Source organism: Thermobia domestica, chromosome 4, assembly GCF_964235325.1.
Source record: "Thermobia domestica chromosome 4, izTheDome1.hap1.1, whole genome shotgun sequence".
NCBI lineage: Eukaryota > Metazoa > Arthropoda > Insecta > Zygentoma > Lepismatidae > Thermobia > Thermobia domestica.
In genome coordinates this window covers 104,971,678-104,988,861 of record NC_137457.1, presented here as the reverse complement: position 1 = coordinate 104,988,861, position 17,184 = coordinate 104,971,678, and positions in this window count along the sequence as shown.

Genomic DNA, 17,184 nt, shown 5'->3' with positions numbered 1-17,184 from the left:
ATAAAATAGAATAAATATTCTACCACACCACCAGGCTCGATCAAGGTTTCATCTTTTTTGAGGTCCGGGTTTGGTAGGTATTCATTTTGTTTATAGAATTTGGCAGAGAAAGTTGGGGGAAGAAGTATATAATAATAAATAAAGCTTAATAAATCTTCTACAACCAAACCTGTCTCGATGAAGTTTTCAATATATTTGAGGTCCGGGTTTGAGAAGGTATTCACTTTGTTTATGGAATTTAGTTGAGAAAATTGGGGGAAGAGGTATAATATAGTAAATAAAACTTATTAAATCTTCTACCGTCCAACCTGTCTCGATCAAGTTTTCAACATAGTTGATTTGATTGTTTGGGAAGGTATTCACTTCGATTATAGAATTAAGAAGAGAAAGTTGGGGGAAGAGGTATATAATAATAAATAAAACTTAATAAATCTTCCACCACCCAACCAGGCTCGATCAAGTTTTCAACATAGTTGAGGTCCGGGTTTGGGAATTTATTCACTTTGTTTATAGAATTTAAAAGAGAAAGTTGATGGAACATGTATAAAAAAATAAATAATACTTAACAAATCTTCTATCATCCAACATGTCTCGATCAAGTTTCAACATAGTTGAGCTCCGGTTTAGGAATGTATTTGATTTGTTTATAGAATTTATAAGGTAAAGTTGGAGGAAAAGCTATAAAAAAATAAAAAAAGCTTAATAAATCTTTTATCACCCAACCGTCTCGATCAAGTTTTCAACATAGTTGAGGTGCGAGTTTGGGAAGGTATTCACTAAGACTATAGAATTTAGAAGAGAAAATTCGGTGAAGAGGTATACAAAAATAAATAAAACTTAATAAATCTTCTACCACCCAACCAGGCTCGATCAAGTTTCCAACATAGTTGAGGTCCGAGTTTGGGAAGGTATTCACTAAGACTGTAGAATTTACAAGAGAAATTTTGGGGGAGAGGTATACAATAATAAATAAAACTTAATAAATCTTCTAACATCCAAACTGTATCTATCAAGTTTCAACATAGTTGAGGTCCGGGTTTGGGAAGGAATTCGATTTGTTTATAGAATTTAGAAAAGAAAGTTGGAGAAAGAGGTATAAAAAAATAAATAAAAATTAATAAATCTTCTATCACCCAACCTGTCTCGATCAAGTTCTCAACATACTTGAGGTCCGAGTTTCGGAAGTTATTCACTAAGACTGTAGAATTTAGACGAGAAATTTGGGGGAAGAGGTATACAATAATAAATAAAACTTAATAAATCTTCTACTACCCAACCAGGCTCGATCAAGTTTCAAGACAGTTGAGGTGCGCATTTGTGAAGCTATTTACTTTGTTTATATGATTTTGAAGAGAAAGTTGGGGGAAGAGGTATAAAAAAATAAATGAAACTTAATAAATCTTCTACCATCCAAAATGTGTCGATCAAGTTTCAACATAGTTGAGGTCCGGTTTGGGAATATATTTGATTTGTTTATAGAATTTATAAGTAAAGTTGGAGAAAGAGGTATAAAAAAATAAATAAAAATTAATAAATCTTCTATCACCGAACCGTCTCGATCAAGTTTTCAACATAGTTGAGGTGCGAGTTTGGGAAGGTATTCACTAAGACTATAGAATTTAGAAGGGAAATTTGGGGGAAGAGGTATACAATAATAAATAAAACTTAATAAATCTTCTACCACCCGACCAGGCTCGACCAAGGCTTCAACTTAGTTGAGGTCCGGGTTTGGGAAGCTATTCGATTTGTTTAAAGAATTTAGAAAATGAATTTGGGGGGAAGAGGCATATAAAAATAGATATAAATCTTCTGCCATCCAAACTGACTCGAGCTTGTTTTCAACACGGTTAAAAAGAGTGTTTCGGAAGGTATTCACTTCGATTATAGTATTTAGAAGAGAAAGTTTTGGGAAGAGGTATATAAAATAATTTAATAAATCTTCCACCACCAAACCAGGCTCGATCAAGTTTTCAACATAGTTGAGGTCCGGGTGTGGGAAGGTATTCACTTTGTTTATTGAAAATAGAAGAGGAATTTGAGGGAAGAGGTATATAAAAATAAATATAAGTATTCTACCATGCAGCATGTCTCTATCTAATTTTTACCATAAATGAAGTCCAGGTTTGGGAAGATATTCACATTGTTTATAGAATTTGGAAAAAGAAATTTGGGGGAAGAGGTATATAAAAATAAATAAAACTTAATAAATCTTTTATCACCCAACCATGCTCGATCAAGTTTTCAACATAGTTGAGGTCCGGATGCGGGAAGGTGTTCGATTTGTTTATAGAATTTAGAAGAGGAATTTGGGGGGAAGAGGTATATAAAAATAGATATAAATCTTCTACCATCCAAACTGACTCGACCTACTTTTGAACATGGTTGAGGAGCGTGTTTCGGAAGGTTATCACTTCGATTATAGTATTTAGAAGAGAAAGTTGGGGGAAGAGGTATACAAAAATAAATAAAACTTAATAAATCTTCTACCACCCAACCAGGCTCGATCAAGTTTCCAACATAGTTGAAGTCCGGGATTGGGAAGGTATTCACTTTGTTTATGGATTTTAGAAGAGGAATTTGAGGGAAAGGGTATATAAAAATAAATATAAATCTTCTACCATGCAACGTGTCTCGATCGAGTGTTTACCATAATTGAAGTCCAGCTTTGGGAAGGAATACAGGTTGTTAATAAAGCTTAGAAGAGAAAGTCGGGGGATGAGGTATAATATAGAAAATAAAACTTTATAAATCTTTTACCATCCAACTTCTCTCGATCAAGTTTCAACATAGTTGAGGTCCGGGTTTGGGAAGGTATTCATTTCATTTATGGAATTTAGAAGAAAGAGTTCGGGGAAGTGGAATACAAAAAAAAAAAACTTAATCCGTCTTCTACCTCAAACTTATCTTGATGATGTTTTCAACATAGTTGACGTCCGGTTTTGTGACGATATTCACTTTGTTTATAGAATTTAGAAGAGAAATTTGGAGAAGAGGTATAAAAAAATAAATGAAACTTAATAAATCTTCTATCACACAACCTGTCTCAATCAAGTTTTGAACATAGTTGAGGTCCGGGTTTTGGAAGGTATTCATTTTGACTATAGAATTTAGAAGAGAAATTTGCGGGGAAAAGTTATACAATAATAAATAAAACTCTATAAATCTTCTACCACTAACCAGACTCGATCAAGTTTTCAACATAGTTGAGGTCCGGGTGTGGGAAGGATTTCACTTTGTTTATGGAATTTAGAAGTGGAATTTGAGGGAAAGGGTATATAAAAATAAATCTTCCACAATGGAACGTGTCTCGATCGAGTTTTTACCATAGTTGAAGTCCAGCTTTGGGAAGGAATTCACGTTGCTAATAAAGCTTAGAAGAGAACGTAGGGCAAGAGGTATAATATATAAAATAAGACTTTTTAAATCTTTTACCATCCAACCTGTCTCGATCAAGTTTTCAACATAGTTGAAGTCCGGGTTTGGGAAGGTATTCACTTCGTTTATGGAATTTAGAAGAGAAAGTTGGGGGAAGAGGTGTAAAAAAATAAATAAAACTTAATAAATCTTCTATCATACAACCTATCTCAATAAAGATTTCAATATAGTTGACGTCCGAGTTTGTGAAGATATTCACTTTGTTTATAGAATTTACAAGGGGAAGTTGGGGGAAGAGGTATATAAAAATAAATATAAGTATTCTACCATGCAGCATGTCTCTATCTAATTTTTACCATAAATGAAGTCCAGGTTTGGGAAGATATTCACATTGTTTATAGAATTTGGAAAAAGAAAGTTGGGGGAAGAGGTATATAAAAATAAATAAAACTTAATAAATCTTTTACCACCCAACCAGGTTCGATCAAGTTTTCTACATGGTTGAGGTCCGGATGTGGGGAGGTATTCACTTTGTTTATTGAAAATAGAAGAGGAATTTGAGGGAAGAGGTATATAAAAATAAATATAAGTATTCTACCATGCAGCATGTCTCTATCTAATTTTTACCATAAATGAAGTCCAGGTTTGGGAAGATATTCATATTGTTTATAGAATTTGGAAAAGGAAATTTGGGGGAAGAGGTATATAAAATTAATTATTACTCAATAAATCTTTTATCAACCAACCAGGCTCGATCAAGTTTTCAACATAGTTGAGGTCCGGATGCGGGAAGGTATTCGATTTGTTTATAGAATTTAGAAGATGAATTTGGGGGGAAGAGGTATATAAAAATAGATATAAATCTTCTACCATCCAAACTGACTCGACCTACTTTTGAGCATGGTTGAGGAGCGTCTTTCGGAAGGTATTCACTTCGATTATAGTATTTAGAAGAGAAAGTTGGGGGAAGAGGTATACAAAAATAAATAAAACTTAATAAATCTTCTACCACCCAACCAGGCTCGATCAAGTTTCCAACATAGTTGAGGTCCGAGTTTGGGAAGGTATTCACTAAGACTGTAGAATTTACAAGAGAAATTTTGGGGAAGAGGTATACAATAATAAATAAAACTTAATAAATCTTCTAACATCCAAACTGTATCGATCAAGTTTCAACATAGTTGAGGTCCGGGTTTGGGAAGGTATTCACTTTGTTTATGGATTTTAGAAGAGGAATTTGAGGGAAGGGGTATATAAAAATAAATATAAATCTTCTACCATGCAACGTGTCTCGATCGAGTGTTTACCATAATTGAAGTCCAGCTTTGGGAAGGAATACAGGTTGTTAATAAAGCTTAGAAGAGAAAGTCGGGGGATGAGGTATAATATAGAAAATAAAACTTTATAAATCTTTTACCATTCAACCTCTCTCGATCAAGTTTTCAACATAGTTGAGGTCCGGGTTTGGGAAGGTATTCATTTCATTTATGGAATTTAGAAGAAAGAGTTGGGGGAAGTGGAATACAAAAAAAAACTTAATCCGTCTTCTACCTCAAACTTATCTTGATGAAGTTTTCAACATAGTTGACGTCCGGTTTTGTGACGATATTCACTTTGTTTATAGAATTTAGAAGAGAAATTTGGAGAAGAGGTATAAAAAAATAAATGAAACTTAATAAATCTTCTATCACGCAACCTGTCTCAATCAAGTTTTGAACATAGTTGAGGTCCGGGTTTTGGAAGGTATTCACTTTGACTATAGAATTTAGAAGAGAAATTTGCGGGGAAAAGTTATACAATAATAAATAAAACTTAATAAATCTTCTACCACTAACCAGACTCGATCAAGTTTTCAACATAGTTGAGGTCCGGGTGTGGGAAGGATTTCACTTTGTTTATGGAATTTAGAAGTGAAATTTGAGGGAAAGGGTATATAAAAATAAATATAAATCTTCTACAATGGAACGTGTCTCGATCGAGTTTTTACCATAGTTGAAGTCCAGCTTTGGGAAGGAATTCACGTTGCTAATAAAGCTTAGAAGAGAACGTAGGGCAAGAGGTATAATATATAAAATAAGACTTTATAAATCTTTTACCATCCAACCTGTCTCGATCAAGTTTTCAACATAGTTGAAGTCCGGGTTTGGGAAGGTATTCACTTCGTTTATGGAATTTAGAAGAGAAAGTTGGAGGAAGAGGTGTAAAAAAATAAATAAAACTTAATAAATCTTCTATCATACAACCTATCTCAATAAAGATTTCAATATAGTTGACGTCCGAGTTTGTGAAGATATTCACTTTGTTTATAGAATTTACAAGGGGAAGTTGGGGGAAGAGGTATATAAAAATAAATATAAGTATTCTACCATGCAGCATGTCTCTATCTAATTTTTACCATAAATGAAGTCCAGGTTTGGGAAGATATTGACATTGTTTATAGAATTTGGAAAAAGAAAGTTGGGGGAAGAGGTATATAAAAATAAATAAAACTTAATAAAACTTTTACCACCCAACCAGGTTCGATCAATTTTTCTACATGGTTGAGGTCCGGATGTGGGGAGGTATTCACTTTGTTTATTGAAAATAGAAGAGGAATTTGAGGGAAGAGGTATATAAAAATAAATATAAGTATTCTACCATGCAGCATGTCTCTATCTAATTTTTACCATAAATGAAGTCCAGGTTTGGGAAGATATTCACATTGTTTATAGAATTTGGAAAAAGAAATTTGGGGGAAGAGGTATATAAAAATAAATAAAACTCAATAAATCTTTTATCACCCAACCAGGCTCGATGAAGTTTTCAACATAGTTGAGGTCCGGATGCGGGAAGGTATTTGATTTGTTTATAGAATTTAGAACAGGAATTTGTGGGGAAGAGGTATATAAAAATAGATATAAATCTTCTACCATCCAAACTGACTCGACCTACTTTTGAACATGGTTGAGGAGCGTGTTTCGGAAGGTATTCACTTCGATTATAGTATTTAGAAGAGAAAGTTGGGGGAAGAGGTATACAAAAATAAATAAAACTTAATAAATCTTCTACCACCCAACCAGGCTCGATCAAGTTTTTAACATAGTTGAGGTCCGAGTTTGGGAAGGTATTCACTAAGACTGTAGAATTTACAAGAGAAATTTTGGGGAAGAGGTATACAATAATAAATAAAACTTAATAAATCTTCTAACATCCAAACTGTATCGATCAAGTTTCAACATAGTTGAGGTCCGGGTTTGGGAAGGAATTCGATTTGTTTATAGAATTTAGAAGAGAAAGTTGGAGAAAGAGGTATAAAAAAATAAATAAAAATTAATAAATCTTCTATCACCCAACCTGTCTCGATCAAGTTTTAAACATACTTGAGGTCCGAGTTTCGGAAGTTATTCACTAAGACTGTAGAATTTAGAAGAGAAATTTGGGGGAAGAGGTATACAATAATAAATAAAACTTTATAAATTTTCTAACATCCAAACTGTATTGATCAAGTTTCAAAATAGTTGAGGTCCGGGTTTGGGAAGGAATTCGATTTGTTTACAGAATTTAGAAGAGAAAGTTGGAGAAAGAGGTATAAAAAAATAAATAAAAATTAATAAATCTTCTATCACCCTACCTGTCTCGATCAAGTTTTCAACATACTTGAGGTCCGAGTTTTGGAAGTTATTCACTAAGACTGTAGAATTTAGAAGAGAAATTTGGGGGAAGAGGTATACAATAATAAATAAAACTTAATAAATCTTCTACCACCCAACCAGGCTCGATCAAGTTTCAACACAGTTGAGGTGCGCATTTGCGAAGCTATTTACTTTGTTTATAGAACTTAGAATAGAAAGTTGGGATATAAGGTATACAATAATAAATAAAAAAAATGAATCTGTTACCACGCAACCAGGCTCGATCAAGTTTCAACATAGTTGAGGTCCGGATGTTTGAAGGTATTCACTGTTTTTATAGAATTTAAAAGAGAAAGTTGGGGGAAGAGGTATAAAAAAATAAATAAAACAATAAATCTTCTACCATCCAAAATGTGTCGATCAAGTTTCAACATAGTTGAGGTCCGGTTTGGGAATATATTTGATTTGTTTATAGAATTTATAAGGTAAAGTTGGAGGAAGAGCTATAAAAAAAAATAAAAAAAACTTAATAAATCTTTTATCACCGAACCGTCTCGATCAAGTTTTCAACATAGTTGAGGTGCGAGTTTGGGAAGGTATTCACTAAGACTATAGAATTTAGAAGGGAAATTTGGGGGAAGAGGTATACAATAATAAATAAAACTTAATAAATCTTCTACCACCCGACCAGGCTCGACCAAGGCTTCAACTTAGTTGAGGTCCGGGTTTGGGAAGCTATTCGATTTGTTTATAGAATTTAGAAAATGAATTTGGGGGGAAGAGGTATATAAAAATAGATATAAATCTTCTGCCATCCAAACTGACTCGAGCTTGTTTTCAACACGGTTGAGGAGTGTGTTTCGGAAGGTATTCACTTCGATTATAGTATTTAGAAGAGAAAGTTTTGGGAAGAGGTATATAAAATAATTTAATAAATCTTCTACCACTAACCAGACTCGATCAAGTTTTCAACATAGTTGAGGTCCGGGTGTGGGAAGGATTTCACTTTGTTTATGGAATTTAGAAGAGGAATTTGAGGGAAAGGGTATATAAAAATAAATATAAATCTTCTACAATGCAACGTGTCTCGATCGAGTTTTTACCATAGTTGAAGTCCAGCTTTGGGAAGGAATTCACGTTGCTAATAAAGCTTAGAAGAGAACGTAGGGCAAGAGGTATAATATATAAAATAAGACTTTATAAATCTTTTACCATCCAACCTGTCTCGATCAAGTTTTCAACATAGTTGAAGTCCGGGTTTGGGAAGGTATTCACTTCGATTATGGAATTTAGAAGAGAAAGTTGGGGGAAGAGGTGTAAAAAAATAAATAAAACTTAATAAATCTTTTACCACCCAACCAGGCTCGATCAAGTTTTCAACATGGTTGAGGTCCGGATGTTGGGAGGTATTCACTTTGTTTATTGAAAATAGAAGAGTAATTTGAGGGAAGAGGTATATAAAAATAAATGTAAGTATTCTACAATGCAGCATGTCTCTATCTAATTTTTACCATAAATGAAGTCCAGGTTTGGGAAGATATTCACATTGTTTATAGAATTTGGAAAAAGAAAGTTGGGGGAAGAGGTATATAAAAATAAATAAAACTTAATAAATCTTTTATCACCCAACCAGGCTCGATCAAGTTTTCAACATAGTTGAGGTCCGGATGCGGGAAGGTATTCGATTTGTTTATAGAATTTTGAAGAGGAATTTAAGGGGAAGAAGTATATAAAAATAGATATAAATCTTCTACCATCCAAACTGACTCGACCTACTTTTGAACATGGTTGAGAAGCGTGTTTCGGAAGGTATTCACTTCGATTATAGTATTTAGAAGAGAAAGTTGGGGGAAGAGGTATATAAAATACTTTAATAAATCTTCCTTCACCCAACCAGGCTCGATCAAGTTTCCAACATAGTTGAAGTCCGGATTTGAGAAGATGTTTACTTTGTTTATAGAATTTAGAAGAGAAAGTTGGGGTAGAGGTATATAAAAATAAATAAAACTTAATAAATCTTCTGCCATCCAACCTATCTCAATGAATTTTTCAATATATTTCACGTCCGGGTTTGTGAAGATATTCAAAATGTTTATAGTAATTAGAAGTGGAATTTGAGGGAAAGGATATATAAAAATAACTATAAATCTTCTACCATGCAACGTGTCTCGATTGAATTTTTACCACAGTTGAAGTCCAGCTTTAGGAACGAATTACCTTTTTTTATAGAATATTGAAGAGAACGTTGGAAGAAGAGGTATATAAAAATAAATAAAACTTAATAAATCTTCTATCACCCAACCTGTCTCGATCAAGTTTCCAACTTAGTGTAGGTCCGGGTTTGGGAAGTTATTCACTTTGTTTCTAGAATTTAGCACGGAAAGTTTTGGAAGAGTTATATAATAATAAATAAAACTTAATAAATCTACTACCACCGAACCAGCCTCGACCAAGTTTTAAAATAGTTGAGGTCCGGGTTTGGAAAGGTAGTCACTTTGACTATAGTATTTAGAAGAGTAAGCTCGGGGAAGTGGTATATAATAATAAAAAAAACTTAATAAATCTTCTACAACCCAACCAGGCTAGATCAAGTCTTTAGCATATTTGAGGTCGTGCTTTGGGAAGGTATTCAGTTTGTTTATAGAATTTAGAAGAGAAAGTTGGGGGAAGAGGTATATAATAATAAATAAAACTTAATAAATCTTCCACCACCCCACCAGGCTCGACGAAGTTTTCAAAATAGTTGAAGTCCGGGTTTGGGAATATTCACTTTGTTTATAGAATTTAAAAGAGAAAGTTGGGGGAAGATCTATAAAAAAATAAATAAAACTTAACAAATCTTCTATCATCCAACATGTCTCGATCAAGTTTCAACATAGTTGAGGTCCGGTTTGGGAATGTATTTGATTTGTTTATAGAATTTATAAGGTAAAGTTGGAAGAAGAGCTATAAAAAAATAAAAAAAGCTTAATAAATCTTTTATCACCCAACCGTCTCGATCAAGTTTTCAACATAGTTGAGGTGCGAGTTTGGGAAGGTATTCACTAAGACTATAGAATTTAGAAGAGAAATTGGGGGAAGAGGTATACAAAAATAAATAAAACTTAATAAATCTTCTACCACCCAACCAGGATCGATCAAGTTTCCAACATATTTGAGGTCCGAGTTTGGGAAGGTATTCACTAAGACTGTAGAATTTACAAGAGAAATTTTGGGGGAGAGGTATACAATAATAAATAAAACTTAATAAATCTTCTAACATCCAAACTGTATCGATCAAGTTTCAACATAGTTGAGGTCCGGGTTTGGGAAGGAATTCGATTTGTTTATAGAATTTAGAAGAGAAAGTTGGAGAAAGAGGTATAAAAAAATAAATAAAAATTAATAAATCTTCTATCACCCAACCTGTCTCGATCAAGTTTTCAACATACTTGAGGTCCGAGTTTCGGAAGTTATTCACTAAGACTGTAGAATTTAGATGAGAAATTTTGGGGGAAGAGGTATACAATAATAAATAAAACTTAATAAATCTTCTACCACCCAACCAGGCTCGATCAAGTTTCAAGACAGTTGAGGTGCGCATTTGTGAAGCTATTTACTTTGTTTATATGATTTTGAAGAGAAACTTGAGGGAAGAGGTATAAAAAAATAAATAAAACTTAATAAATCTTTTACCACCCAACCAGGCTCGATCAAGTTTCCAACATAGTTGAGGGCCGAGTTTGGGAAAGTATTCACTAAGACTGTAGAATTTACAAGAGAAATTTTGGGGGAGAGTTATACAATAATAAATAAAACCTAATAAATCTTCTAACATCCAAACTGTATCGATCAAGTTTCAACATAGTTGAGGTCCTGGTTTGGGAAGGAATTCGATTTGTTTATAGAATTTAGAAGAGAAAGTTGGGGGAAGAGGTATAAAAAAATAAATAAAAATTAATAAATCTTCTATCACCGAACCGTCTCGATCAAGTTTTCAACATAGTTGAGGTGCGAGTTTGGGAAGGTATTCACTAAGACTATAGAATTTAGAAGGGAAATTTGGGGGAAGAGGTATACAATAATAAATAAAACTTAATAAATCTTCTACCACCCGACCAGGCTCGTCCAAGGCTTCAACTTAGTTGAGGTCCGGGTTTGGGAAGCTATTCGATTTGTTTATAGAATTTAGAAAATGAATTTGGGGGGAAGAGGTATATAAAAATAGATAAAAATCTTCTGCCATCCAAACTGACTCGAGCTTGTTTTCAACACGGTTGAGGAGAGTGTTTCGGAAGGTATTCACTTCGATTATAGTATTTAGAAGAGAAAGTTTTGGGAAGAGGTATATAAAATAATTTAATAAATCTTCCACCACCAAACCGGACTCGATCAAGTTTTCAACATAGTTGAGGTCCGGGTGTGGGAAGGTATTCACTTTGTTTATGGATTTTAGAAGAGGAATTTGAGGGAAAGGGTATATAAAAATAAATATAAATCTTCTACCATGCAACGTGTCTCGATCGAGTGTTTACCATAATTGAAGTCCAGCTTTGGGAAGGAATACAGGTTGTTAATAAAGCTTAGAAGAGAAAGTCGGGGGATGAGGTATAATATAGAAAATAAAACTTTATAAATCTTTTACCATCCAACCTCTCTCGATCAAGTTTCAACATAGTTGAGGTCCGGGTTTGGGAAGGTATTCATTTCATTTATGGAATTTAGAAGAAAGAGTTGGGGGAAGTGGAATACAAAAAAAAACTTAATCCGTCTTCTACCTCAAACTTATCTTGATGAAGTTTTCAACATAGTTGACGTCCGGTTTTGTGACGATATTCACTTTGTTTATAGAATTTAGAAGAGAAATTTGGAGAAGAGGTATAAAAAAATAAATGAAACTTAATAAATCTTCTATCACACAACCTGTCTCAATCAAGTTTTGAACATAGTTGAGGTCCCGGTTTTGGAAGGTATTCACTTTGACTATAGAATTTAGAAGAGAAATTTGCGGGGAAAAGTTATACAATAATAAATAAAACTTAATAATTCTACTACCACTAACCAGACTCGATCAAGTTTTCAACATAGTTGAGGTCCGGGTGTGGGAAGGATTTCACTTTGTTTATGGAATTTAGAAGTGGAATTTGAGGGAAAGGGTATATAAAAATAAATATAAATCTTCTACAATCGAACGTGTCTCGATCGACTTTTTACCATAGTTGAAGTCCAGCTTTGGGAAGGAATTCACGTTGCTAATAAAGCTTAGAAGAGAACGTAGGGCAAGAGGTATAATATATAAAATAAGACTTTATAAATATTTTACCATCCAACCTGTCTCGATCAAGTTTTCAACATAGTTGAAGTCCGGGTTTGGGAAGGTATTCACTTCGTTTATGGAATTTAGAAGAGAAAGTTGGGGGAAGAGGCGTAAAAAAATAAACAAAACTTAATAAATCTTCTATCATACAACCAGGCTCGATCAAGTTTTCAACATAGTTGAGGTCCGGATGCGGGAAGGTATTCGATTTGTTTATAGAATTTAGAAGAGGAATTTGGGGGGAAGAGGTATATAAAAATAGATATAAATCTTCTACCATCCAAACTGACTCGACCTACTTTTGAACATGGTTGAGGAGCGTGTTTCGGAAGGTATTCACTTCGATTATAGTATTTAGAAGAGAAAGTTGGGGGAAGAGGTATACAAAAATAAATAAAACTTAATAAATCTTCTACCACCCAACCAGGCTCGATCAAGTTTCCAACATAGTTGAGGTCCGAGTTTGGGAAGGTATTCACTAAGACTGTAGAATTTACAAGAGAAATTTTGGGGAAGAGGTATGCAATAATAAATAAAACTTAATAAATCTTCTAACATCCAAACTGTATTGATCAAGTTTCAAAATAGTTGAGGTCCGGGTTTGGGAAGGAATTCGATTTGTTTACAGAATTTAGAAGAGAAAGTTGGAGAAAGAGTTATAAAAAAATAAATAAAAATTAATAAATCTTCTATCACCCTACCTGTCTCGATCAAGTTTTCAACATACTTGAGGTCCGAGTTTCGGAAGTTATTCACTAAGACTGTAGAATTTAGAAGAGAAATTTGGGGGAAGAGTTATACAATAATAAATAAAACTTAATAAATCTTCTACCACCCAACCAGGCTCGATCAAGTTTCAACACAGTTGAATTTGCGCATTTGCGAAGCTATTTACTTTGTTTATAGAACTTAGAATAGAAAGTTGGGATAAGAGGTATACAATAATAAATAAAAAAAATGAATCTGTTACCACGCAACCAGGCTCGATCAAGTTTCAACATAGTTGAGGTCCGGATGTTTGAAGGTATTCACTTTTTTTATAGAATTTGAAAGAGAAAGTTGGGGGAAGAGGTATAAAAAAATAAATAAAACTTAATAAATCTTCTACCATCCAAAATGTGTCGATCAAGTTTCAACATAGTTGAGGTCCGGTTTGGGAATATATTTGATTTGTTTATAGAATTTATAAGGTAAAGTTGGAGGAAGAGATATAAAAAAAATAAAAAAAACTTAATAAATCTTTTATCACCGAACCGTCTCGATCAAGTTTTCAACATAGTTGAGGTGCGAGTTTGGGAAGGTATTCACTAAGACTATAGAATTTAGAAGGGAAATTTGGGGGAAGAGGTATACAATAATAAATAAAACTTAATAAATCTTCTACCACCCGACCAGGCTCGACCAAGGCTTCAACTTAGTTGAGGTCCTGGTTTGGGAAGCTATTCGATTTGTTTATAGAATTTAGAAAATGAATTTGGGGGGAAGAGGTATATAAAAATAGATATAAATCTTCTGCCATCCAAACTGACTCGAGCTTGTTTTCAACACGGTTGAGGAGTGTGTTTCGGAAGGTATTCACTTCGATTATAGTATTTAGAAGAGAAAGTTTTGGGAAGAGGTATATAAAATAATTTAATAAATCTTCCACCACCAAACCAGGCTCGATCAAGTTTTCAACATAGTTGAGATCCGGGTGTGGGAAGGTATTCACTTTGTTTATGGATTTTAGAAGAGGAATTTGAGGGAAAGGGTATATAAAAATAAATATAAATCTTCTACCATGCAACGTGTCTCGATCGAGTGTTTACCATAATTGAAGTCCAGCTTTGGGAAGGAATACAGGTTGTTAATAAAGCTTAGAAGAGAAAGTCGGGGGATGAGGTATAATATAGAAAATAAAACTTTATAAATCTTTTACCATCCAACCTCTCTCGATCAAGTTTTCAACATAGTTGAGGTCCGGGTTTGGGAAGGTATTCATTTCATTTATGGAATTTAGAAGAAAGAGTTGGGGGAAGAAGAATACAAAAAAAACTTAATACGTCTTCTACTTCAAACTTATCTTGATGAAGTTTTCAACATAGTTGACGTCCGGTTTTGTGACGATATTCACTTTGTGTATAGAATTTAGAAGAGAAATTTGCAGAAGAGGTATAAAAAAATAAATGAAACTTAATAAATCTTCTATCACACAACCTGTCTCAATCAAGTTTTGAACATAGTTGAGGTCCGGGTTTTGGAAGGTATTCACTTTGACTATAGAATTTAGAAGAGAAATTTGCGGGGAAAAGTTATACAATAATAAATAAAACTTAATAAATCTTCTACCACTAACCAGACTCGATCAAGTTTTCAACATAGTTGAGGTCCGGGTGTGGGAAGGATTTCACTTTGTTTATGGAATTTAGAAGTGGAATTTGAGGGAAAGGGTATATAAAAATAAATATAAATCTTCTACAATGGAACGTGTCTCGATCGAGTTTTTACCATAGTTGAAGTCCAGCTTTGGGAAGGAATTCACGTTGCTAATAAAGCTTAGAAGAGAACGTAGGGCAAGAGGTATAATATATAAAATAAGACTTTATAAATCTTTTACCATCCAACCTGTCTCGATCAAGTTTTCAACATAGTTGACGTCCGAGTTTGTGAAGATATTCACTTTGTTTATAGAATTTACAAGGGGAAGTTGGGGGAAGAGGTATATAAAAATAAATAAAACTTAATAAATCTTTTACCACCCAACCAGGCTCGATCAAGTTTTCAACATGGTTGAGGTCCGGATGTGGGGAGGTATTCACATTGTTTATTGAAAATAGAAGAGTAATTTGAGGGAAGAGGTATATAAAAATAAATGTAAGTATTCTACCATGCAGCATGTCTCTATCTAATTTTACCATAAATGAAGTCCAGGTTTGGGAAGATATTCACATTGTTTATAGAATTTGGAAAAAGAAAGTTGGGGGAAGAGGTATATAAAAATAAATAAAACTTAATAAATCTTTTATCACCCAACCAGGCTCGATCAACTTTTCAACATAGTTGAGGTCCGGATGCGGGAAGGTATTCGATTTGTTTATAGAATTTAGAAGAGGAGTTTGGGGGGAAGAGGTATATAAAAATAGATATAAATCTTCTACCATCCAAACTGACTCGACCTACTTTTGAACATGGTTGAGGAGCGTGTTTCGGAAGGTATTCACTTCGATTATAGTATTTAGAAGAGAAAGTTGGGGGAAGAGGTATATAAAATACTTTAATAAATCTTCCTTCACCCAACCAGGCTCGATCAAGTTTCCAACATAGTTGAAGTCCGGATTTGAGAAGATGTTTACTTTGTTTATAGAATTTAGAAGAGAAAGTTGGGGTAGAGGTATATAAAAATAAATAAAACTTAATAAATCTTCTACCATCCAACCTATCTCAATGAATTTTTCAATATAGTTCACGTCCGGGTTTGTGAAGATATTCACAATGTTTATAGTAATTAGAAGTGGAATTTGATTGAAATGATATATAAAAATAACTATAAATCTTCTAACATGCAACGTGTCTCGATTGAGTTTTTACCATAGTTGAAGTCCAGCTTTAGGAACGAATTACCTTTTTTTATAGAATATTGAAGAGAACGTTGGAAGAAGAGGTATATAAAAATAAATAAAACTTAATAAATCTTCTATCACCCAACCTGTCTCGATCAAGTTTCCAACTTAGTGTAGGTCCGGGTTTGGGAAATTATTCACTTTGTTTCTAGAATTTAGCACGGAAAGTTTTGGAAGAGTTATATAATAATAAATAAAACTTAATAAATCTACTACCACCGAACCAGCCTCGACCAAGTTTTAAAATAGTTGAGGTCCGGGTTTGGGAAGGTAGTCACTTTGACTATAGTATTTAGAAGAGTAAGCTCGGGGAAGTGGTATATAATAATAAAAAAAACTTAATAAATCTTCTACAACCCAACCAGGCTAGATGAAGTCTTTAGCATATTTGAGGTCGTGCTTTGGGCAGGTATTCAGTTTGTTTATAGAATTTAGAAGAGAAGGTTGGGGGAAGAGGTATATAATAATAAATAAAACTTAATAAATCTTCCACCACCCTACCAGGCTCGACGAAGTTTTCAAAATAGTTGAAGTCCGGGTTTGGGAATATTCACTTTGTTTATAGAATTTAAAAGAGAAAGTTGGGGGAAGATGTATAAAAAAATAAATAAAACTTAATAAATCTTCTATCGCCCAACCTGTCTCGATCAAGTTTTCAACATAGTAGAGGTCCGGATGTGGGAAGGTATTCACTTTGTTTATAGAAAGTAGAAGAAGAATTTGAGGGAAGAGGTATATAAAAATAAATATAAATCTTCTACCATGCAGCCTGTCTCGTTCGAGTTTTTACCATAGTTGAAGTCTAGGTTTGGGAAGGAATTCACATTGTTTATAGAATTTGGCAGAGGAAGTTGGGGAAAGAGGTACATAAACATAAATAAAACTGAATGGATCTTCTACAATCCAACATGTTTTGATCAAGTTTTCAACACAGTTGAGGTGCGGATTTTTCGAACCTACTCAGTTTGTTTATAGAACTTAGAATTGAAAGTTGGGGTAAGAAGTATATAAAAATAAATAAAACCTAATAAATCTTTTTCCAAAAAAACCCGGCTCGATCAAGTTTTCATCATCGCTGGGGTCCAGGTTTGGGAAATAATTTACTTTGTTTATAGAATTTAGAAGAGAAAGCTCCACAAGAGGTATATAATAATAAATAGAACAGAATAAATCTTCTAGCAACAACCAGACTTGATCAAGTTCTCAACATAGTTGAGCTCCGGTTTAGGAAATTATTCACTTTGTTTATAGAATTTAGAAGAGAAAATTCCTCAAGAGGTTTAAAATAATAAATAAAACAGAA